General features: G+C 41.4%; 1 long non-coding RNA gene across 1 annotated transcript in view; it reads right to left on the bottom strand.

Moving 5' to 3' along the window:
• LOC142829890 (uncharacterized) overlaps nucleotides 1–13,458 on the bottom strand; it is an 89,472-nt gene extending 76,014 nt beyond the window's left edge. Inside the window, exon 1 of the long non-coding RNA XR_012904790.2 lies at nucleotides 13,163–13,458. This is a non-coding gene — a long non-coding RNA (uncharacterized LOC142829890). The remainder of the gene's footprint in view (nucleotides 1–13,162) is intronic.
• Nucleotides 13,459–23,661: the final 10,203 nt, after the last annotated feature.

Raw genomic sequence — 23,661 nt, 5'->3', positions numbered from 1 at the left:
CATGTTCTTTCGGCATCCCTGTATTCCTCATTGTATCAGGAATAAGGGATATTCCGAAAGAGGAGGTTTTTCCAAAATTTGGCCCCGTGTAGACAGGCCAAATTTTGGAAAAGCGTCTTTAAAAAAAAAAAAAAAAAAAGGAGAAAATTCTCAATTTGCATATCTTTTTCCGATATAACCCTGCAGTTTAGACATAGCCAGAGACTCCAAAAGGAAGGAACTATGAATGCCAACTCTTAGCAAAACCTGGTCTCAGTTGAAGGATTTCATCAGGTAATAGCAGGAGCCCCAAATCAGAGCAATTCCATGCTGTTCTAAGGAAGTGTCATAGTGGTTTGACCAGTGGGGGTTCCTGACTCAGCTGATACTAAAGGTCCTGACCCCAGAAGATGGTTCTGGGTCAAGAAAGCCTCACTGGTAAGGGACCTGGACATAAGTGGGGTTGCTGGACTAAGGTTAACTCGGTCCCTTTCCCCACCAACTAGGGTATGAGGTGGAAGTGTATTTGTATAATATTCACCTTTGAGTTAAATAAGTTAGAATCCTGAAACACCACTGCTCAACATGCTGCCTCACTAGACTTACAGAAAGCTCAGTAGGGGGAAGCTGAGGCAGGGCTGTGATTGTGGTGTTCATAGAATCAGAAGGCCTGGTCTACACTAAGGAGTAATTTCAAAATAACCCACCTTATTTTGAAATAATAAGCAGAGCATCCACACTGCCAAGCTTGTTGTTTTGAAATAACAGGCTGGTGATTTCAAAATCTGTACTCCTGCTTTCCTTGTGTAATAATGCTTATTTTGAAATAGTTATTTCGAAATAGCGTTAGTGTGGATGAACTGTGGCTGCTATTTTGAAATAACTACTCCCCAGAGTAATTTGAAGTAATTACTTCCCAGTGTTTCCTGGAACTCTGTCAAGGTAGCACATCCACAATAACGGAGCCTGCATTGGACTCATTTCGAGGCTTCACTGTAGTGTGGGCACACTAGTTCAACTGTGTAATTTCGGGAGTTATTTTTTCACATTCAGTTATTTTGAAATAACTTCCTACTGTAGATGTGCTTAAAGTGACTTTAAGAGGTCATGCATTCCAGTCCCTTGCACTCAGGGCAAGACTAACTATTATCTAGACCATTCTTGATGGGTGTTGGTCTAACTTGCCCTTAAAAGTCTCCAATGATGAAGATTCCACAACCAGATTGCACTAGACTGCCAGAAGACACTCTGGGGGTGAGTACCCCATTACAGTATCTTATAATCTTTATAAAATTTTAAACAAAAGGTGAAGATCCAGGAAGTGATTTCTCTTTCTTTTTACCTCTTAATGGTTTATTAAGAATGCTTGAAATTCAAAATAAAGCAAATTTTAAAGCTGTTATATTTGCTGATTTATTTCTGGGAAGATTTGACTCTGTACTAGTGACTTTAAATGTCTTTTGGGAACTTGAGCAGAACAGGACTTGTGCATGAATATCAAAAGGAAAATATACTCCATAATGTGAATTGACTATGACATTCAATATTATTGTTGTGCAAAGATTAGTCAAAGCTGAAGTCTTTCTTTAATTCATTTGGTGTTTTGGTGACCTTAGGACCCAAAGACTTCTTCTATAAGTTATTTTTTTTGTTGTTGTGTTGCCTGACCATTGCTGTTAAGTTTCTATGTCAGGTTATTTCTCACCTAGGACCAAACTTTAATGTGTTTTTGTGCAGTGAGCAACTAGTCACGCTTTCTAGTAACACTTAATCAGGTGGGCGTGTGAGCTGTGGCAAATAACAGAGGAAGACAAAGTATTTTCATGTTATTAAAAAGCCCTCTCTAGACAGAAATGGGTAGATTTAAATCTTTATATTCACTACTGACTCACTGGTAAAAGCAGAAGCAAAATCGGGGAACTTACCCCCACAAGCTGCACTTCAGAGCTTGAAAAGTATATAAAGAAGGTCGAAATTATGACTAATGTTGGTATGTCTCAATTTACAGTTTTCAGACTCAGAATAAAAGTAAATACAGACACTATGGCATTAAGAACCTGATTCTCCATGGTCTTCCATAGTCATTTATAGCTATGCAAAGTGGATGTATAATGCTGCCATTCTGACATGGTTATGTTTTTCACCCACTTGCACCAGAATAAGTGACTATATAAGGTGCCAGGAAACTGAGAATCAGGCCCCAAGAGTTTGGATTAATCTGTCTCCCACTGCATTATAACTCAATTCTGCTCCTATATATACCACTGCAAATCTGGAGTGAATTCCATAAAGTCAATGAGCAATCCTGTGGTACCTTAGGCATGTAAAATAGACTACACGACATAGTGAAGCGGGGATTTAAATATCCCTGGCTTTGTTAAAATAAAAATGGCCGTTGTGCTATGCCGGCTCAGGTGATCGTCAGCACAGTGCATGAGTCAAGACGCAGATCGGTCGACAAGAGAAGCCTTTGTCGACCGCTCCCTTAAGCTTAGATAATGAGCTTTTGTGGGTAAAACCTACTTTGTCAGATGAGTTGGAGGGAAACTACAGAATCCAGGGTATATATAACAGAAAAAAGCAGTTACCTGTCAATTGTAGGACTGGTGTTAATAAAGCTAATTAAGTCAGGCTGGATGCGAAATGTGAATATAAAAGGTGGGAGAAATTGCATTTCCATATCAAATTCTATAAATGGGACACAACTGACATGTAACTACTTTTTTCTGTTGTATATATCCAGGATTCTGTAATTTCCACTCCAACTCATCTGACGAAGTGGATTTTACACACAAAAGCTATATATATATATATATATATATATATATATATTTGTTAGTTTCTAAGGGTATGTCTAGACTACAAGTCTCTTTTGAAAGAGACTTGTGGCTGTCTAAACGATCTCTTTTGAAAGAGGCTTTTTCGAAAGAGCTCTTTGGAAAAAAGCCTCTTTCAAAAGAGATAGTCTAGACAGCCACAAGACTTTTGAAAAAGTGATCCGCTTTTTTGAAAGAGAGCACCCTGGCAATCTGGGCACTCTCTTTTGAAAAGGCCCTGTTTTCATTCAAGAATGCCTTTTTTCGAAAGAGCTCTTTTGAAAAAAAAGCATTCTTCCTCATAAAAGCAGGTTTGCCACTGTTGAAAAAACAGCCACATTGTTTTGATTTAATTTTGAAAGAACGCAACAGCAGTCTAGACGCAGGTGAAGTTTTTTCGAAAAAGGGCCACTTTAAAAAAACCCTCTGTAGTCTAGATATAGCCTAAGGTGCCACAGGACTACTTGTTCATTTTTAAAGTTAGACTAACACATCTACCCCTTTAGTCCATAAAGCCTATGTAGTTTCTTAGGCTTTCCTTCATTAAGATGGCAGAGGTAAAACCTCTGTCTTCAAGTAAAAGCTGAGAAAATCCTGACCAAGATGGACATGATTTCTAAGGAGTGCACAGTTACTGCAGATTAAGGTGTAGGAGATTCCCTGTTTACAGATTATGAATTTAGTTAATGTTGAATGGAATAGCATAATAATGCAGTTCTCATGGGAATTAAACATTTTTGTCTCTACAGAAGGATTTTGCTTTAGAAATTATTATGAAGTCAGTTATTTTTCATTCCAGACTAAAAAAGAAGCAAAACTTAAACTGGCTTCTTAAACTAGCCTGCTCTGAAAATGAGGTAATCTCATTCAGCAAATAGAATCTAATTTTAGATGTATTTATTTTGCTTCATGTTGGAACACAGTAAATTGGCTTTATGTTCTGAGTAATGTTATTTTGTATTAATAAATGAATGCTATTATAGTCAGCTAGTAGTTACTCAGCAATAGAGACATTTCTCAGTGTCATTATGTTTGGATTTAGCTTTTGTGACCTTTATAGGCTATCTAACAGAGAGAGAAAGTGAGAGAGACATATCTTATTTTCCCAGACAATATACACAGTAAAGACAATCTGCAGAGAGCTATTGGTTTCATAGCATAAATCTTTTTTGCCTCGGCTAGGTTGGAAGTCCTCAGTAATTCATAGGAACAACCTTTAATTTACTATTTTCCCTGGACACCACTGAGGGCTGGTAGGAGGGAAAAGACCTCATTACAGAAAGTATCATTCCTCTACTGGAGAAGAAAGACGGGATGCAGAGGATGCCACGGATTGCTTATCACTATCCAGTTGCTTGTTATCATGAAAACTGAGCTTAAGTCCCTTTATGCATAATTGCCTGAGAAAATGACTAGGAGTTCCTTTAATTTTCTCCTAGGCTGAAAAGAGATTCAGAGGCACTGGTCAGATTCCTTGTCATGTCAGTAAGCTCTGCAAATTTAGTTATCCCCTGACATGAAAGGTGTCTCATCTTGTTCATGTCCTGTGGTCTCTATGTACTCTACAAAATGAATTTTTGGAGGTTGAAAGGTAGTGATGTGACAAAGGTAATTTAATGGACTTTGTCATATGTTTTATACTACTAGCTTTTATTTATTTATCCAAAATAACTGCCCAAGGGTATCTCTACACTACAGCATTATTTTGAAATAGTTATTTCGAAATAGCTTATTTCGAAATAATGTGTCTACACACAAAATGCATTTCAACATAGCTTTTTGCTATTTCAAAATAGCGTGTCCACACTGAATGGACTTTGAATCGCATTTAAGGATGGCTGGAACCAGGTCCGGCAGGGCATCAGGTCAGGAGTTACTTTGTATGGCTGCTGCCTGAGGCTATCCGAGGCCTGTGCTTAAAGGGACACCTCCACACCCCTGGACAGAGTCGGTTCTCAGTTTTCCCTGCTTGCTTGCCTACCTCGATGAGGGACAGCAAAGCATTTTGTTTCTGTGTGCTCTGGTTGCTCTCACTTGAGACACCACAGCACTCTGCAACATGGAGCCAGAGCTGCCCCTGGGCACTCTGGTGCTTCTCATGGAGGTATAGCTGTGAGCCTGGCTACACTTTCTGCAGGCTTCCATCTGGAAGGTCCATCGGGGGGCTGTCAGTATCCAGGAGGCCCTGTGGGAGAGCTTCCACCCTGAGGAGCACTAAGAGCCTCCCTGGTCTGCCCCACTGGGGGCTTGAGCCTTATTCCTCCCTCACGTCCTTCCACTTACCCCTCCATAATCCCCCTTCCTGATGTCAAATAAAATACATGTATTTTCATGAACACAAACTCTCTTTATTTAACAAAACTGGGGAGGGGGGATGAAACTCTGGTGAGACTGGGGAAAGGAGGCAGGAGAGGGGAAGATAGAGGGTGAGAGAGGGGAGGGGAAAACCTGGGAGAAGGGAGCTGGAAGGGGATAGCAAGGGGAAGAAGTGGGAGGGGAAGCTCAGGGTTGGGGTCTCACCGGACAAACTTGATTTTCATGCAAACCTACTCCTGGGTTTGCATGTGGCCTTTGGTGGCAAAGAACGTGATTGCAGTGTGGACGTAATTCAAGTTTAGTCCATTTTCTGATAAAACTGTAGTGTACACACACCCTCAGTGTTTCACAATTACTTCCCCTTTACATTTTTTTTCTTCAAGTTACATCCCCCATATTTGCAGAAAATAGGTTTCAATTCAATTAGATTACTAATGACTTTTGCAGATAGTTTGGGACCTCTCTTTGGCATCTCTCATTGATGCCAATGGGAATTATTGACCCAGCACTCTTCCCAATGCTGTCAATAGGAGCTTTTTGCTGTTTTGAGTTCAGTGGATGCGTGATTGGGCCTTGCACATTCGTATGCAAGCATATTGTCCTTTGTTGGCTATTGGCAGCTTACAAAGGACATATAAGGGTACTTCTTAGTTGAGAGCTAACAGAACCAATTCTGTAAGTCCATGGGTTTTTTTAAGCTCTTCTGCTCAGAGCAAGGTTATGTCCTGGAATTGCAAATGGGTGTATTCGTGGAGAGGTGGTAGCCTTTACATCATTTTAGGGTATGTCTACATAGTAGGGCTAAAATTGAATTAAGTGACACACCTTCATCTACGTTCGTTGCGTAGCTGAAGTTGAAATAGTTTAACTTGGCTTCAGGCACTGTCTACACAGCAGGTAGTCAAAGGAAGAACAGTCTTCCTTTGACTTCCCTTGCTCTTTGTGAAATGAGGGTTAGCATGAGTCAGAGTAAGAAGTTCTCCAGCTCAATATTATTTCAGAATAAAGGCTTGCAGTGTAGACATGCTCTTTGTTATTTCTAAATAACATCACTTATTTGGAAATAATGCTGCTGTGCAGATGTACCCTAAGAGTGAATCCCTGTTATGTAGCAGATCTTGATTTTTTTTTTTTCCTGGTTGATTCCAGGGAAGAAAATCCTTGCTTTCACATAGAAGGTAATATCTGAAAACTGAACATTTTTCTGAAAATGTTGATTAAATTGAGTACTTTTTGGAATTAAACTCAAAAGTGTCTTCTCTTTGAACTTCTTTCAAAGTGTCTAATACTTTTCTGTCCTTTTGTGTGACTAGTGAAGTCACATTAGATGACCAAATTCAAAAAGTGACTAAGGCTCCAATTCTTTCCATCAGAAGATAGTTTACTCTATTTAAAAGGAATTCTTCGTTAGCCATCTCTAGCCACTTGAATGACACTCTACACTGCTTAAAGAATACCAAGTGACTACAACGTATCTGGGAATTTGGCCTTGAACATATAAATATATCTTACATAAAAATAATTTTCCATAACAATAAAATTGTAACACAAAACAATTAGAAACCATGGACTACATTCAAGTGGATACGATCACATGGACATGGCATGTGAATCAGCGAGTAGAAAGTTCATGTATAGGCAGTCCCCGGGTTACGTACAAGATAGGGACTGTAGGTTTCTTCTTAAGTTGAATCTGTATGTAAGTCGGAACTGGCGTCCAGATTCAGCCGCTGCTGAAACTGATCAGTTTCAACAGTGGCTGAATCTGGATGACAGATCTGACTTACATACAGATTCCACTTAAGAACCCCAGGCATCCCCAAGTCAGCTGCTGCTGAAACTGATCAGCGGCTGATTCCAGGAAGCCCGGGGCAGAGGCTTCCTGGAATCAGCCGCTGGTCAGTTTCAGCAGCGGCTGACTTGGGGACACCTGGGGCAGAGCAGCTGAGGTGCTGCTGGGTTGGTCCAGTAGTGCCGTCACTCCTCAGAGCTACTGGACCAACCCAGCAGCACCTCAGCTGCTCTGCCCCAGACGTCCTGATTCAGCCGCTGCTGAAACTGACCAGCAGTGGCTGAATCAGGACGCCTGGGGCGGAGCAGCTGGGGTGCTGCCGGATTGGTCCAGTAGCGCCCAGAGTGGCTGTCCTGCTGCCCTCGGGCTCCGCGGCTTTGCTCTGCTTTGCTCCCCCTCTCCCTGGTCTGCAGACCAGGGGGACGGGGAGCAAAGCAGCGGAACACGCGGGCAGCGGACAGCCCAGACACGTCTGGGCTGTCCGCAGCCCGCGTGCTCCGCCACTTTGCTTCTTCTCCCTGGTCTGCTGGAGACCAGGGAGACGGCCCCGTTCAGAACTGCGGATCCGACTTATGTCGGATCCGCGTAACTCGGGGACTGCCTGTACAGTAGTGGTTATATTCAATCACATGAATAACAATAAATCTATCAGTGGCATTGATAAGGGATTTTAGGACACAAACTTTGCCCCACTTCAGCAATACCTAATCTTTGAGGCTCTAGAGATTGGAGAGTGAATCATCTTGACACCTTAATCTGTACATAATCAACTCAAAATAGAAAATTTCTACAGTATGTGAGTAACAACTTCAGGTTCTCACTCAGTTTTTATTCTGGCAAACTCCCACTGACATCATCCTGTATTAAATTAGGAAATATAATTTTTTAAAGTGCAAGACGGAGTCACAGCGCGATGTCCTTGCTCAGTATTTAGGTGAATTCCTCAGATTCTACATCTGTGATGATTAACTGAGGACTATGTTCTGTCTTACTCATATGGAGAAGCTTACTTGGTAAGTAGTCCCATAGACATGATGTCTGACTAACATTTTCCATTGTTCATTGCCCAATAGCCATGGGATTACTTAGAAACTAAGGCACTGTTGCACATAAGTATGGGTATCAAGATCTGCCTCTGAATTTTTAGTCTTGTTTTTGGTTCTTTAAAGAAACTGGGGAATGATATGTTATAACATTCTGTAAAAAGTTGTTATAATATTTTACAAAATACTGCATACTATAATTCCCTTCCTATAATGCATCAAGGTCAAATGCAGCCTCTTTCTGTTCCTCTTACTGATGTGCCAGGTCCAAGTGATTAGTAATCTTGCATTGCTATCCAGCGGGATCTTGGCACATAGAATATATATAATTTGTTACTAGGGCTTCAAGCTGCCCATGCAATTTGTACTTCGCTGTGCTGGGGAGTGAAACAAGTCTATTTCTTGTAATTGCATTTGTGTTGTTGATATTTTTGGTTACATTTTTGTAACAATTGGACATGTAGTTGGACCAGGTATATCAATGGCATGTTTAATTTCTCAATGTTATATAACTGTGAAGTAACATTGTTAAAAAAAATCCTTTTATGTTAATGTGTTTACACAAATGTGTAGCATTAAAACTGTTTTTGAGTTTTATTTTTTTTCACTTCCTACATTTTATGTATGTAAAATCCTAATACTTTTTTGTTTCTGATGTACATTTTTACTATTACTACATATGGATAAACAATAGAGTAAATCTTTATAATCAGTCATTTCAGCCTTTGCTGCCTTATTAATATATTGCATAGTATAAATGTAAGCTGACATTTTAAAATGTAAAATCCTAACAATTACAATGCAAATACATCTGTTTAGGAAAATGCCATTCATTTGCATCTGGCATGAAACCACTATACCATCCAGTCTCTGCTTTCATTTATTATTATTAGAATGTATTTATTTTTATGTGCCAAGAGGCCACGTATCAATCAAGGTGCTGCTGTGTTAGCCACAGTACAAACACACAATAAGAAACATTCCCTTCTTCAATAGGTTCAAATCTAAACAGAGAAGACAGAGGGTGGAAGCAAGGAAGCATTATCCCCATTTCGCAAATTGAGAGGTGAGGCACAAAGAGATTGACATTGAACAAGGGAATTAACAATTGAGCCCTTACTTCTGGGAGAATTCTGCACCACTGCACAAATAGAAGACATTGCTGGGGGAGAGGAGAGGGAGCTGTAGAGTTCCTGGCAGCTGCAATTCCTGGCATACCCTGAGGATAGAGATGGCAAGCAGAAACACTCCATGCAAGCCTGGGACTCAACATCAAGCTGTTTCTCCCTCTAGACCTCAGGGCTTTGTGGAGAAGGAGATGCCAGTGTCTGGGCTGGGGCATTGCCCTACAACTGGGCTCTGGGGGGAGGGAATGTAAGTATTTGGGATTGGGGAAGTGCCCCACAGATGAGCTTCTCAAAGGACAGAAGTGGGCAAAGAAACAGACCTTGTTTGTCAGTTTTTTTTAATTTCTCTACTCCTGGGAGTTTTTTGTTATTGTTTGTATTGTTACAGACATACCTACTGACAGGCTCTTTGAAATAAATTACCACCAAAAAAAATGAAACTGGCATGATTACTTAGTGTTATTTTGACAAATAAAATATTCAGAATTTTAAAATATTGTGCCCAGAATTTTTAATTTTTGGTACAGAATTCTCCCAGGAATATCTGACCAATTTTGCTTCATTTCAGCTCTTTAGCCCTATGATCATCCGTCCCCTCATGCTTTATGATGTCACCAAAATCTACTTCATGGATTTATAGCAGCCTCTGACACACATGTCTTTTATAGTTAAAACACGTACATGCATATATTAGTGCAGTTATACATTTGCCTGCTGCCAGAAACTGTATATGTTCTGACAGGAATTTTCTATGGAACATCTATTCAAATGAATACTGTTATAGCTCATTTTACACTGCATTTTTTACACTGAAAGCACCTATTTTTATCTCATAATATGTAATGCTGCAGCCTTCAGTTGCCCTTTGCTGCTCTAGTTCTAAAGGCCTCTGGAAAAAAAAATGAAAACCCCCATAAGAACCATAAGCATATCTGTCAAGCAGAGGAATCTGACATATTTAGTCTGAGGTGAGGAGCCTGGTCTTCTAGACAAATGATTTAGTTACATATTGTTCCTGCTGTTTTCCTACGATTTAATTTGATTCTTCTGACAGATCATACTTTGGTAAGTGAAACTTGATGCTGGCATCTTTGACAGTAATATAGCTAGCACAGGCTCAATTCAGGGTAAAATTCGTTGTCACCATGCCACTTCAATTGTAACAGCCTGCTTTTTCAGATTTTAGAATCTAGTAATGGTCATTAGTGACAGTTACTTGAAAATCATTACCATCTGACAGATGTTCAATGGCCTATTTGAAATAAGTTGATGGTCTGTGTTTATATTGCAATTGGTACCCTGCTGGCATTCCAGTTGGCTGTCTCACCAAAGAGGCTTTGAATGAGGGGTTGAATGTGTATGGAGGCTTTTGCTCTGAAAGGTAATCTTACTTGATCAAGCCTGAAGAAAATTGTTGGAGTGAAGTATGGAAAACCTTGCACTGTCACTGATATTTGGGATCACTGAAAATATTAGCATCAATGGGGTATGAGACGATTGGAAGAATGATCCATCTCACTAAAGAACATCAGAATGTATAGTTGTTTCATTTAGCTTAGAGTTTGGTTTAAGTCTTGTAAATAGACTCATTTATAGCATGAACTTTCTATTTTTTTGTATTTTTTGTTTTTTTTTTGTATTTGAACCAGTTTAGAGGAGATGAAATGTTTCAGTTCTAGCAGGCTGTGTTATTGAGATTATTTCCAGACTTCAGTCTCTCATAGTTTTCATTTCATTTCAGGGTTTGGGTTTTTTGTTTGTTTGTTTGTTTTAATGATTGAAGAGGGGCAGCTATTCCAAGAGAGGAGTTCAGGTTGTAAAACCATCATAGTTTTTGATGCCACAGAGCTAATTTAAGTATAATGCAGCCTTGATTTTTTTTCCTGGAAATTATAGCTGACATGGAATACTTTTGGATGGTCGAGGCTTCAGGTAATTGAGGGAATTTTCAATGCATTAAGATACAGAAGGGACAAATTAGTTTGGATAACTTAATATTGGGTAATCAAGACTGCAGCAAAAATAGTCAAAACAGATAATCAGGTGTTTTCTATTGAGGAGAGAGGCAGCATATCATGTTTTATTGGTGTTTTTAGGTAACAAAACAGGTGATGGTGGGGAAATTGCTGCAGCTTCCTGAAAATCATTAAATGTTATTGCCTTGATCTACACGAGGACCTTAGTCCAAAATAACTACTCGAAAGAATGCAGCTGCAGTTTAGATGCAGGTGAAGTTTTTTCGAAAAAAGGCTACTTTTTTTGAAAACACCCTGTATTCTAGACATACATACTCTGAGGGTATGTCTACACTACCACCCTAGTTCGAACTAGGGTGGTAATGTAGTCAACCGGAGTTGCAAATGAAGCCCGGGATTTGAATTTCCCCGGCTTCATTTGCATATTGCTGGGTGCCGCCATTTTTAAATGTCCGCTAGTGCGGACTCCGTGCCCCGCGGCTACACGTGGCACGAACTAGGTAGTTCGGACTAGGCTTCCTATTCCGAACTACCGGTACTCCTTGTCCCACATTCCACGAGGAGTAACAGTAGTTCGGAATAGGAAGCCTAGTCTGAACTACCTAGTTCATGCTGCGTGTAGCCGCGGGGCATGGAGTCCCAACTAGCGGACATTTAAAAATGGCGGCACCCAGCAATATGCAAATGAAGCCCGGGAAATTCAAATCCCGGACTTCATTTGCATTACAATAATGCACAATTTTTGTCAGTAGATTCAGAAACTGACAACGTATGCCTCCAGTTGTCACATGCCTGTTAAATGGCTTCAGTGTCACTTACTGGCTCTTTCGCAAGTTCAGTGTTATTCTAATAGATCTGGAAAGTTAGAAGGCTTTTCACTTTAAAGTTCTTCACTTTAAAGTTCCTCCCTGCCCCACCATAGGACAGCCTGATGAGGGAACCTGCAGGAATTGTCAGTATAGGGATAGGAAGAGATGAGAGGTTGGGCAGTAAGACCCAGGGGAGGCAATGCCTTCCCTTGCTTCTTAAACCTGCAGCCCATGTTTCTATATCATCTAAAGCCTGCCCTACAGTTTGCTAACTTTGAATCTGAGGTTGGTGTCCTACCCGCTTAAGCAGATAGCAAAGCTAGTGTTCCTGATGAGACTCATTGACAAGGTAGCACTTCCCTTTTCCAGTTCACCTGACAGCATTAGGAGTGTGATTCTAACTTGGTAAACTGAAAAGAAAGTTGGAGAGATTCTGAAAGCCATCATCTAGATCTAATAGTGAGGGAGAACCCCATTCACAGAGTGTTCATACTGCTCCTTCTTTAATATACTGATTCCCAGATGGTATGAACTATCATGCTAGAAAGAATGGTGGGGAACAGAAAAATGCCTGAAACAGGGTGGAGAGTGATGGTGGGGAGGAGGGGAACATGTTTTAAAACAGATAGGAAAAAGCAAACTGGTGTGTGTGTGTGTGTGTGTGTGTATGTGTGTGTTCTCTAGCCTTCCAAAGATATACATTGTCGCAACTTGGTTTGGTGATGTGATGGGAGCCCCCAGGGGTTAAAGCCGACAAACCAGTGAAAACTACTGGATGATGGTGAAACAAATGATTTTTTTTATTAAACAGAATGGTTCTTTTATCAAAAATCAAGTGACTTTTAAATGAATTTTAAAACAAGCAATTGCCTAATGCTTTTATAGGAGGGGAAAACTGAACCAAACTGCACTTAACTGATTACAAACTTTGTGATTATAATTCGATTATATTAAATCACTATCTCTAATTCGCTTAAGGCAGCGCAGCATGCAAGCAAAAAATATAAAAACAAAGCCAATATAATGATAATAAAAACTCAGTCCACAGCCAGCCCCTCTATGGTTATTTTAGGGCAGCTGGTGGAGTTAGTCATTAATCTACCTCTACAACTTAACAACTCCTAGGTTTCTATTTGTAAAACTTATACTTGGCCTTAATACAATACCACTACACTACACAAGATTATACAATTTACACCCTGTGGTTAATAGAACTCAGTTACACTCTACAGAATTACACAATGAAATTAACACGATTCAACTATTAACTAAACCAATGACTAGTATATTTAAGAAATACTTACAAATCCAGCAACGATAACAGTGTAAAGACACACTAGAACTCGGAGCATGCTCAGAACTCGCGAACCCCTATCTTTGACTCGAAGGGTGAGGAGGCAGCCTCAGGGTGATCAATCCTTCAGCTGGGCAAAAAGACACGTGCCCTCAATACACGGAACCTCGCTGAACAAAGGGGTCGAGGATCTTTTACAACATAACCTGATATCCGGTACCTTATTAGGGTCTGTTCCCTGGCCGGGCCTGATAGGCTGGTAATGAGGTAATGTGCAATATTGCCCTATAGGATTTTTCATGATGCCCGCCTAATGGCTTCATGGACAGTGCCGCGTGCGGGCATGGTCAGTGTGTATGGCAGTTACGTCTTATCTCCCTATGCCTACCTCCCTACCTTCAAGGACTGGTCAAGAAAGCCTTATTTATGTCTTGCAGCTGTGCGCTATCTTTTCATGCTCACCTCCCTGTTCTTAGATGCCTACAAGGTTAAATTCCGTTCACAGAAAGCTGCATTGTGCGCTTACAAGTTATGCTTTCTCAGTGTGTGTCTGCGGCCTACATTTTCTCTGAGGGGTCTTTGTGTGGCAGAATGGGCAATGCGCGCGCAAGGTCGTGGTCAAAAGGACCTGCTCTGCGACATGCATCAGTTCTCCAATGGGAAAATCTCTACTCTCCCAGGTTTCTGTCATCTTTGGTAGCTGTAATCAACTTCTTTCTGCCTTTCCCATACCCCAGTTTTCAGAATCTTATGAAGGATCCTGCTCTGCCCAGCTATGATTCCCTTCCCCCCACATGCATGCGCTCATCCTCTGTCTTGCTTGGAACTGAGGGCCTGTGACTACTGTACTAGGCCACCCTGTTTCAATCATTGTCAGCATCTCCACAATGAATTCTCACATGCTCTCTGGGCTTAGTCTGCCACTCCAGTAGCCTCTGCTTTGCAGCCAACATTCAATGGCGATATAGTAGCCAAACAAAGAGCCAACCCTAGTGTAATACCATTGGGTCCTAATGTCCACTTCTTATCGCTCTTTGGTGGCTCTGCTTCCTTCAGAGAGGAACTAGTTAACTTAAAGGTGAAAAAGCCTGCCCAGACCTATTAGCAGGAAACTGAACCAGTGAAAGAGCCATTCAAGTCGCAGTGAAGCCATTTAACAGGCATTTGCCAACACAGGTGTATATTGCCAGTTTCTGAATTTACTGTGTTATTCAACAGGACCTTAGTTTAAATTTTGCTTTAAAAATATTTCATTAGCGTGTTGCTGAAGATTATAAAATCACATCTCTAAAATACCCTTCTTCCCTTTCTTGGCTGTTGTGCGGCACAGGGGCACCACTGACAAGGGGGCGAAGGGGGCAAATGCCCAAGGGCCCAGTGATACAAAAGCGTCCAGAGCTCCTGGCTACCGCCACTGCTGCAATAGCAATGGAGGTGGCTGGAGCCCCAGGCCCTTTAAATACCTGGCCAAGTGCCATGTAGTGCTCTCCAGGCAGTACTGAGGGCTGGTGGGGGAGGGAGGGAGGAGGCACTGCACACACTGTGCAACACAGAGGGCTGCCCTTCTTAGTTCCAGTGCCCACCCTTGCATTTTCTGGAGTGCAAAACAGCTCCCCATCCCACCCCTCCTTACCAAGAGGCCTGGCGAGGCTGTCAGCCCCACTGTTGTTAGTATTGCATAGGGCCCCATAAATCCTAAGGATGACCCTGCCTGTGACCCTCGCAACTTTCTTGCTTGACCTGATAAAGCAAGCTCTTCTGACTGTAGTTCTATATTTGATATAAAACTGAAGATCAGTCTCTAATCTACTGACTGTATCTTATAAAGAACTCAAAAGAACAAATGTACTAACACGGGCATTGTGTTTTCATGTGCAGCAGAATGCACAAATGTTAGTGCAGCACATAATGAAGTGGATGGGGTTAGATTTAAAAGAAACCCATCTATCTTCTGCTAGTTACCATCTGGAGAAAATGGAGAATGTTTCTTGATTGAAACCTTATCACTTCTACTCCACTAGCACTGATATACAATTTTACCATTATAATGAAGTCCTGGTTATTAAAACATATTCTTTCATGCTCACTCATGCATTTTTGTACTGCATATTTCTAAGCTGCTACAATCTCTGACTCTGAAAATAGAACCTGATTATAGACATCATCTTTAGAGAGGCGAGACATGGTCCTGCTCATGCACTGAAGGAAGCAGATATGCCACAAACTAGGTGCATACTGGGAATTTGCTTACTTGCAATCAAAAGTCATGGCTGAAAACCTAACATGCTTATACATGAAGAAGTATAAGCCAAAAACTATATGTAAAAGCAACACTTCACTTTTATTTGGCTTTACAAGAATCTTTTTTAAACCAGAGAGTGCTGATGTTTTTAAAAAATGCTTGAATCTGATCAAGGGCACAATTTTGACCACATTGGGGAGGGGGGGGGGGGGGGGGAGGAAGCAGCTGTGTGCTCCCTGACAGGGCTAGCTTTTCATCCTGTTCCCAGGTCATTAAGGGAGTGAGGCGGGGCAAGGGAGGAGGGAGAAGTGCCTGCATTCCATGCTTTCCTCTCACACCTCGCTGGTGAGTTCCGTTCACCAGCCAGGTATGAAAGGAATGCAGGCACTTCCCTCCCTCATTCCCTTAGCATCCGGGAAACGGGATGAAAAGCTAGGCACATCCCGGAGTGCAGAGCTGCTGCCCCCTTCCATACAGTTGAAATGGTGCCCTTGTGTCTGATAAGAAGATGCTTGCAACAATAATACTAGTAATTAATAATCCCTTCTCCAGAACTACAAGGCCAAATTCCACTTCAATAGTCATTTATTATAAAATGCCCCCTTTTCTCATCCTTTCCTCCCTCATAATAAATGATCTCTGAAAATACCCATTGGTATAAAATCTGACTGATTATTTTTGAGGATGAGGATTTTTTGTTTCCTCACAGCACACTCTAGGTAGCCTGACTCCACTGCAGGAGCTTCTACTTCTGTGGGAGAGTCTGGTCATTCTAGTTCAAAAATCTCAACTGTTCCAGAGAATGTGGCAGCTTTAAGCCACCATCGGCAGCTCCTTTCTTCTAGGTCTCAATGCTGCACTTTTCTTGAGGCAGCTCAGCTCTACAGCATGACTCTCCCTTCTCCCTGGCTCCAGTTTGGACACCAGTCAGGTCCCTTCTGCCTGGCACCATGAAAGAGTTCAGGAGCATGCAAAGTAAGCCATTTGGCTCCTTGCCATGGAGGAAGATGACTAGCAAAAAGGATCCCACTGTTGCTGGCACTAGAGGCGCTACACCATCACTTGGTAACTATGAGAGAACTTCAGAAAACCTTTGATGGAGGCAGCCCAAGAAGTTTAGTGATTATTTCAAGGCCACATTACAAATCAGTAGCAGAGATGGGGACAGAACTTAGGATACTTGACTCTGCGGTAACCACTGGACCACATTTCCCCAAACTACTAGATAGTGTAACATTTTTGTCCACATATGGGAAGGAGTTGTTTAAAAAAACAACCATCCTTCAGCGTTCTGTATCAAGATGCTGGTTTAGTTTAAAGGAACTCTCTGATTTCACAACAATAACCTTTCAGTACCAGTCAAAGGGTAATTAACGATGTCTCTAAATTTAGACAACAATTCAAACATCAGTGGTTGGATATTTAGAATATATTTCATTGCTCCCATTGTTGTACACACACACACACACACACACACACACACACACACACACACACACACACACACACACTGTTGAAAGTATACACCTCAGTTTTTAACAGCAGCTACTGTCTATGCTATGCTTCATTGCTTTCATCCTAGCATCTAAATATATTAACACTCACAAATGCAACTCACAAGATACTTCTTTGGCCCCTCTCCAAATTTCAGCCTATTTTGATGCTAATCATCATGAAGTCTCCAGCAGTCTGGAGAAATCAACATACTTTATTAACCTTTTTAGAAAGTAAGTCTTCTCTAGGGACATACTATTTAAAACATAAAGATTCCTTGACGCAAGTGAGGGACCAAAGTTGTATTGCTGGCCTTATATATATTGAAATTGAAATATATTTTTAGGTGTTTACAGAATATCCTTGGATAAAAACCACATGTAAGATTGATCTCCAGTTATGTAGTTTCCTAAAGAGAAATCACTAATGGTCCCTTTTGTGCATGTAGCACTGAAGTTTTGCTTTTAGGAGATCTGGTAAGGGGAATGGTAGGTCTTCATAGATTTCTAGCATCAGGTAGCATAAGAAAGATTAATATAATTTCACTGATATTTCTGTAGTTATCCTCTCCACCCACACTTAGGCAGCACACATACATAGTGAAAACACATAGGATTATTCCATGTTTCATAACTTCAAATGCTAATGTAAACCAGGAGTTGTTAGTGAGAATTCCAGCAATGCTGAAGTCTCTCAATAACCTACTCTTTCCCCATCAGTATAGCCTAGCATTGAGACTTTCTTGCAGAAATACATGGGGAACAACCATAGCCCACCTGACAAGGAAGCTGTTGAGAGACGTTGCTTGGAGAGGATGCTTCTCCAGAGTGTCATGTCCTCAATTCACTGACACAGGAGGGGGACAACTGTGTTTTGAGTCTTAATCCCTCTCTTGTACAAAACGTTTATCATCTGTCTCACAGCATCTCCGCTATGTTGATATTACCATCTTTCTAACACAGCATTGCAAAATAGTTACAATAAAATTGAGACACTTTAAAATCCGTATTTTTCAGATTTCATGTTTTATGCAAAATGTTGCTGTTTTTACACACACATACACAAACACCTAAATGTTGAAATTTGTTCTTTTCAACATTTCACTTGCACAAAGAGTAATTTTTGTGTCTAAATATGTAAAAGAATGAATATTCTGTGTGGATGAGCTCATTAAATAAAAGTCTTAACAAAAGCAGTTTTGTGGGCACAAAAATCACCCATCTAAAATGGCAAATGTTATGCCCTTTTTCAATCTTACCATTCTTCTCCTGGAGTCATCCATGTAATGGTAAATCTGTCAGTGAGTAACAGGCCTGGTCAGCCTGGTTGGGCTAGTAATTCCCCACAGTGCACTGGTCTACTGGCCAAATGCTGGAATGGTGTTGGTACAGGTGGGGAAGTTGGCAAGTGCACATCTAAATCTGATACTCTGCTATAACTGTGAATCATGAGAGTACCATTTACAGCAGGTTAGAAATGAGGATTCCAATGTGCAGATCTGCTTACATTATGTTGCTTACTTGAACTTGTAATTTGGTACCACACCATATAGGGAAGAGTTGAAACTCATCTAATATTTTTTTCAGAGCACCACATCCTTGTAACAGGCCTAACCCATCAGCTATTATGGGTTTCTGTGGGAGTTTTGTCTACATGGGGAGCATAGGATCAAGGCCCATAGACATTTGTGTTTCTTCTCTTCCCTCCTCCCTCCCTCCCCCCGAATTGGCTGGTCAATAAGGCTATGTCTAGACTATGTTCCACTTCTTCTTCCAATCTCACTTTCGAAAGTGAAAGTAGCCTGGATGCGTTTTTTTTTAAACCCTTTTTCAAAAAAACTGTTCTTCCTTAAAAAAAGAGGTTTACACCGTTTTTTCAAAAAAGGGTTCACCTTATACATTCTGCAGTCACTTGATTGTTTTTCATCTCTAACCCTATGCAGCTTTTTTAAAATTGGTTAGCCTAGTGGGGTAGCATAACCATAAATGTGGCCAGGCTAGTCTTTCAGGATTCCAAAGCTATAAAGGATTCTGTTTTATCATCATCACCATTCTTTATCATCAAAGAATCTGGAGATGTCTTTGTTAATTAATTCTATCTGGTTCATATGGACTGATAGTGGAAGGCATTTGCACAGATATAGGATTCTTGGAAGAATGTTAATAAATGTATGGATTTTTCTATTTTATCTAGAAAGAAAAAGGCATAACATCCCATTATTTAAAACATCTAATTTTTTGGAATGATTTGGTATAAGTTTCTCTAAATGAACCTTTTAAATTAGATGTTGTGTGCACGCTAAGTACCTGAATCTCTTAGCTCCAATTACATTTTTTCATAGGTGAACTTTGCGCATAATCATTCAGAAGCAGCAGAAATGCAATGTAACTACTTCAATGGTAGAAGAGGGCAGCTGGGAAAGGGTAAGCATGTATACTTTGTACGATCATAAAAAGACTAATATATATTTGACTAACAATTCATTACAGTCTTAACATATTTAAACATTATATTTTAATATAATTAAAATAAAAGGGGGAAAATTTATATACAGAGTCGATTTATGGTTCAATAGCTGTTTTTTAAGTTATTCATCATATTACAAATACTATTTACAGTGGTTGTCTAGTTACAATGTGTTTTTGTGGGCATTAAAGGTTTGTTTTGTTAAGAAAGTGCATAGTGGGTTCTTGGAAATTGATTTTGAATTATTACCATCCATTTAGCAGAGTTTTGCATATAACAAGCCCTGAGGTTTAACTCTGCATAGTGCTTTTTGAAAAATCCTGAAAAAGGCAGAACTCTGTGCTGTGCTTTATAGAAGAATGAAGCTGAGGTGCAGGAAGAAGTAGAGGGCACAGTTATACAGACTATTTCTGGAGCCCTCCTGTCCCAATTACAACTATTTTCTCTTCCGTAGATGTAACTGTGGCACCCATCAGCGTGTATATCCGAATGCAATTTTTATCTCTCTCTATATATATTACTCTCTCCTCCTTCATAAAAAATAAATAGGATTTTTATTACTGAGCTAGTCTGCTGCCTGCAAACATAAATAATTATTACCAAGAAATGTAGTTTGTCCTGTATATAGTATTAATTGCAGACTGATTTATGAGAGAAATGGACATGTGGAATTGAAGAGACCAAAAAGCAATACAGGTTAGACAAATTTAAGAGACAACATCCCTCTTTGTGTCAACAGCATCACTGCCATGAAAGAGATCATAAAACATACTGAATGGCTCGTTGATCTTACACTTTATGAATCAAACACAGAAAAATGTGGTGATTAGCCATGCTTAGTGTCAATCAATTATTAATTTAGAATCAAAATCACCTTGTCTTCTGCCCAGAGGGACAGGTGGAAATATTTGTACTTCTGCAAAGCTGACATCTTGGCAGGAATCATGAAGCTATAAAGGCTTCTGCACATTTAATGTAGCACTCCTCCAGTAGGGGAATTATTGTGTGCTGCTTCTGCCCTTTTTAAATCCCCACTTCATTTGATTATCTTCCCTACCTGCCTTTAGGACATTCTGTGCTGTTATAATTAGAAACTGAAGTATTCTAAAAGAAGCCAATGCTTTGCAATGCATATTGGAGCAATTGTGTTTGCTTATTCTGTGAAATACAATCTAGTTATAAGCAAGGCTTTGTGCACTTCATTTAATGGGTTTTATGAAACCACAATGCCCTTTCTTAAGTAAGTCTTCTCTGGCTTGTTCTTGTGGTCTCTGGGGGGGAGTGAGGGGCACTGCTATGCATCAGGAAAAACAGTTCAGAATATTATGGCGCTACAACTGATGTGTGTTCCATTTCTGAACACAGGAGAGAAACATTTCCTCTCTCCGTTGACCTTTTTTGTTGACTGGATAAACACACATAGTTCCTGCTGAAAGAGAACATAGTTCACCTAAGCAGTATTAGCAAATTGGGCTGGATGACTAAAATGATAAAGCGATGACTACATGGCCTCTGAAGCCGATTCTTTTTATTTCAATGAAGCTGCTTAATGAGATTCTTCACGCATAAAATTATTTTTGCTCTATTCTATCAACTTCTAATATGAAAGGGTTTACTTAGAATTTTGTCAGATTTTATTTATATTTGCAATAAAGGGGACCTCATAATAAAGGCTTCTATTGATAATAACAGAAGATACAAAAGAATTCAGGGTATGTCTACACTACAGCGCTAATTGGAACTAACTTAGTTCTAATTAGTTAACTCAAACTAAGCTAATTCGAACTAACGCATCTAAAACTAAAAACTAGTTCGAATTAGCGTTTTGCTAATTCGAACTAGCGCATCCACATTAAGTGGACCCTGAAGCGGGGTGAAGGATGGCCGGAAGTAGTGCCGGCAGGGCATCAGAGGAGGACTTAGAGCGTGGAGATGCTGTCTCAGGCTAGCTGAGGGCTGTGCTTAAAGGGTCCCGACCCCCACCCCGGACAGACAGTTCTCAGGGGTGCCCCGCTTGCAAAGCAGTCCTGGCTTGGAGTGCCCTGAGTGCCCACACTGGGCACATCACACCACTCGGCCATCAGCCCAGCTGCACTTGCCGCAGGCTGCCATCTGGGGAGATGGGGCAATTGGGGAGCTGCAGGAGAGCTTCCACCCACAGAGCCAGCCCAGTCCTCCCCATCGGGGGCTCGTGCCCCATTCCTCCCTCACCTCCTTCCACTTACCCTTCCCTAGCCCCTCTTCTTGATGTACAAAATAAAGATAACGTGTCTTCCAAAATGGAATCTGTCTTTATTGAACAAAACTGGGGGAGACTGGGAAAAGGAGGTGGGAGAGGGGAAGAGAGAGGCTGGAAGACAGGAGGGCAACTAAAATGATCAGGGGTTGGCAACATATGAAGAGAGGCTAAAGAAACTGGGACTTTTCAGCTTAGAAAAGAGGAGATGGAGGGGGGACAGGATAGAGGTCTCTAAAAGCAGGAGTTGGGTGGAGAGGGTGCATACAGAAAAGTTCTTCATTAGTTCCCATAAAGAAGGACTAGAGGACACCAAAGAAAAGGAATGGGTAACAGGCTTCAAACTAGTAACAGAAAGTTGTTCTTCACAAAGCAAAGAGTCAACCTGTGGAACTCCTTGCTGCAGGAGGCTGTGAAGGCTAGAACTAGAACAGAGTTTAAAGGGAAGTGAGATCAAGTCATGGAGGTTGGGTCCATGGAGTGTATTAGCCAAGGGGGTAGGAGTGGTGTTCCTGCCCAAGGTTTGTGGAAGGGTGGAGAGGGATGGCACGAGACAAATGGCTTGGTCACTGTCTTCGGTCCATCCCCTCCAGGGTCCCTAGGGTTGGCCACTGTCAGCAGACAGGCTACTGAGCTAGATGGACCTTTGGTCTGACCCAGGACGGCCATTGTAAGCTCAGGGCTCAGGGTCGGGGGTCTCACTGGACCCCCTTGATTCTCTTGCACACCTGCTCCTGGGTGGCCAGGCTGGCAGCTATCCTGCCCTAGACGGCCACTTTCCTGTGCCTAGTGCGGAGATCGTGGATGAGGTCCACAATGTCCGCACTGGCCCAGGCGGGTGCCCGCCTCTTGCAGTCCCGGGCAAGGTCCCGGGAGCCGCCAGCCTGGTCCCGGGAAGAGGGGGAGGGCTGGGGAGCATCGGGTGGGTGGCTCGATCCGTGCCAGGTGCAGGGTCTGCTGGCTGGGTGCTGGCAGGCTTGCACCTGGCACGGGCACTGTAGCCAGCCCGTGCCCCTTTAAGGGGCCCGGGGCTGGGAGGGGGGCAGTAGAGTTTCCCTGGTGTTGGCCAGAGTGGCCACCAGGGAAACTTGGAGAGGGCTAGCCTCCCACTAGTTCGAATTAAGGGGCTACACACCCCTTAATTCGAACTAGCTAGTTCGAACTAGGCTTAATCCTCGTGGAATGAGGATTACCTAGTTTGAACTAAGCGCTCCGTTAGTTCGAATTAAATTTGAACTAACGGAGCGCTAGTGTAGTGCCTATGAAAGTTAGTTCGAACTAACGTCCGTTAGTTCAAAGTGACTTTGTAGTGTAGACATACCCTCAGGGAGCCATTCTACTCTTTGGTTGCAATGATGGATTAGGCATGAGCTGTTAGCCAAAGAAACTGAAAGAGCCCATCAAACTACAAAACCCACCCTTGGAAGACCTACTTTTTGAATATCACTTGATATGCCAAAGGAGATAAGGGGAAAGCTGTTAATAAACAGCCCAGTTAATCAGAAGAAGAACTTGGGTCATCTGAAGAAGTGGGCTGTGCCCACGAAAGCTCATGATACCATTTACATGTTTTGTTAGTCTTTAAAGTGCTGCAAGACTATTGGTTGTTTTTTAAATTTAGCCCTGTTAATTGTAAGCTAAGGTAACTTCCTTACTCTTTGAAGTTTCCATTATTGTTGTTATTTGCAGCATGAGCTAGTTGCTTTTCAAACTCTCCATGTGCCAGCAACCTGCAGCTAAGCCAGTTACTCAGCTGAGCTGCCTCCTTTCAGCCGCATGCCAACTGAGTAGATCAGCAAGAGACCTGGACTCTGCAACAACCAGCTGACAATTAGCTGTAAGGGAACTTCTGGTGGCCTCATACTGATGGCAGTCCCCCTTTCTCCTGTAAATCAGCTCATACTGAAAGCTGTGGAGGACTGGGTTTTAGTTTTTGTAAGCTCTAAAGATCAGTCAAAAGTGACAGTAGATGGGAGCAGAGCTGTAACATTTTAATTGAAAAAAATTCACAATGACAAACTTTCAATCCAATTTACACTTAGCAAACAAAGCCTTTTTTTTTTTTTCCAAT

The sequence above is a fragment of the Pelodiscus sinensis genome, chromosome 6, assembly GCF_052426305.1.
Source record: "Pelodiscus sinensis isolate ZL-2025 chromosome 6, ASM5242630v1, whole genome shotgun sequence".
Classification (NCBI taxonomy): domain Eukaryota; kingdom Metazoa; phylum Chordata; order Testudines; family Trionychidae; genus Pelodiscus; species Pelodiscus sinensis.
This window is presented reverse-complemented; position numbering and strand designations above follow the sequence as displayed.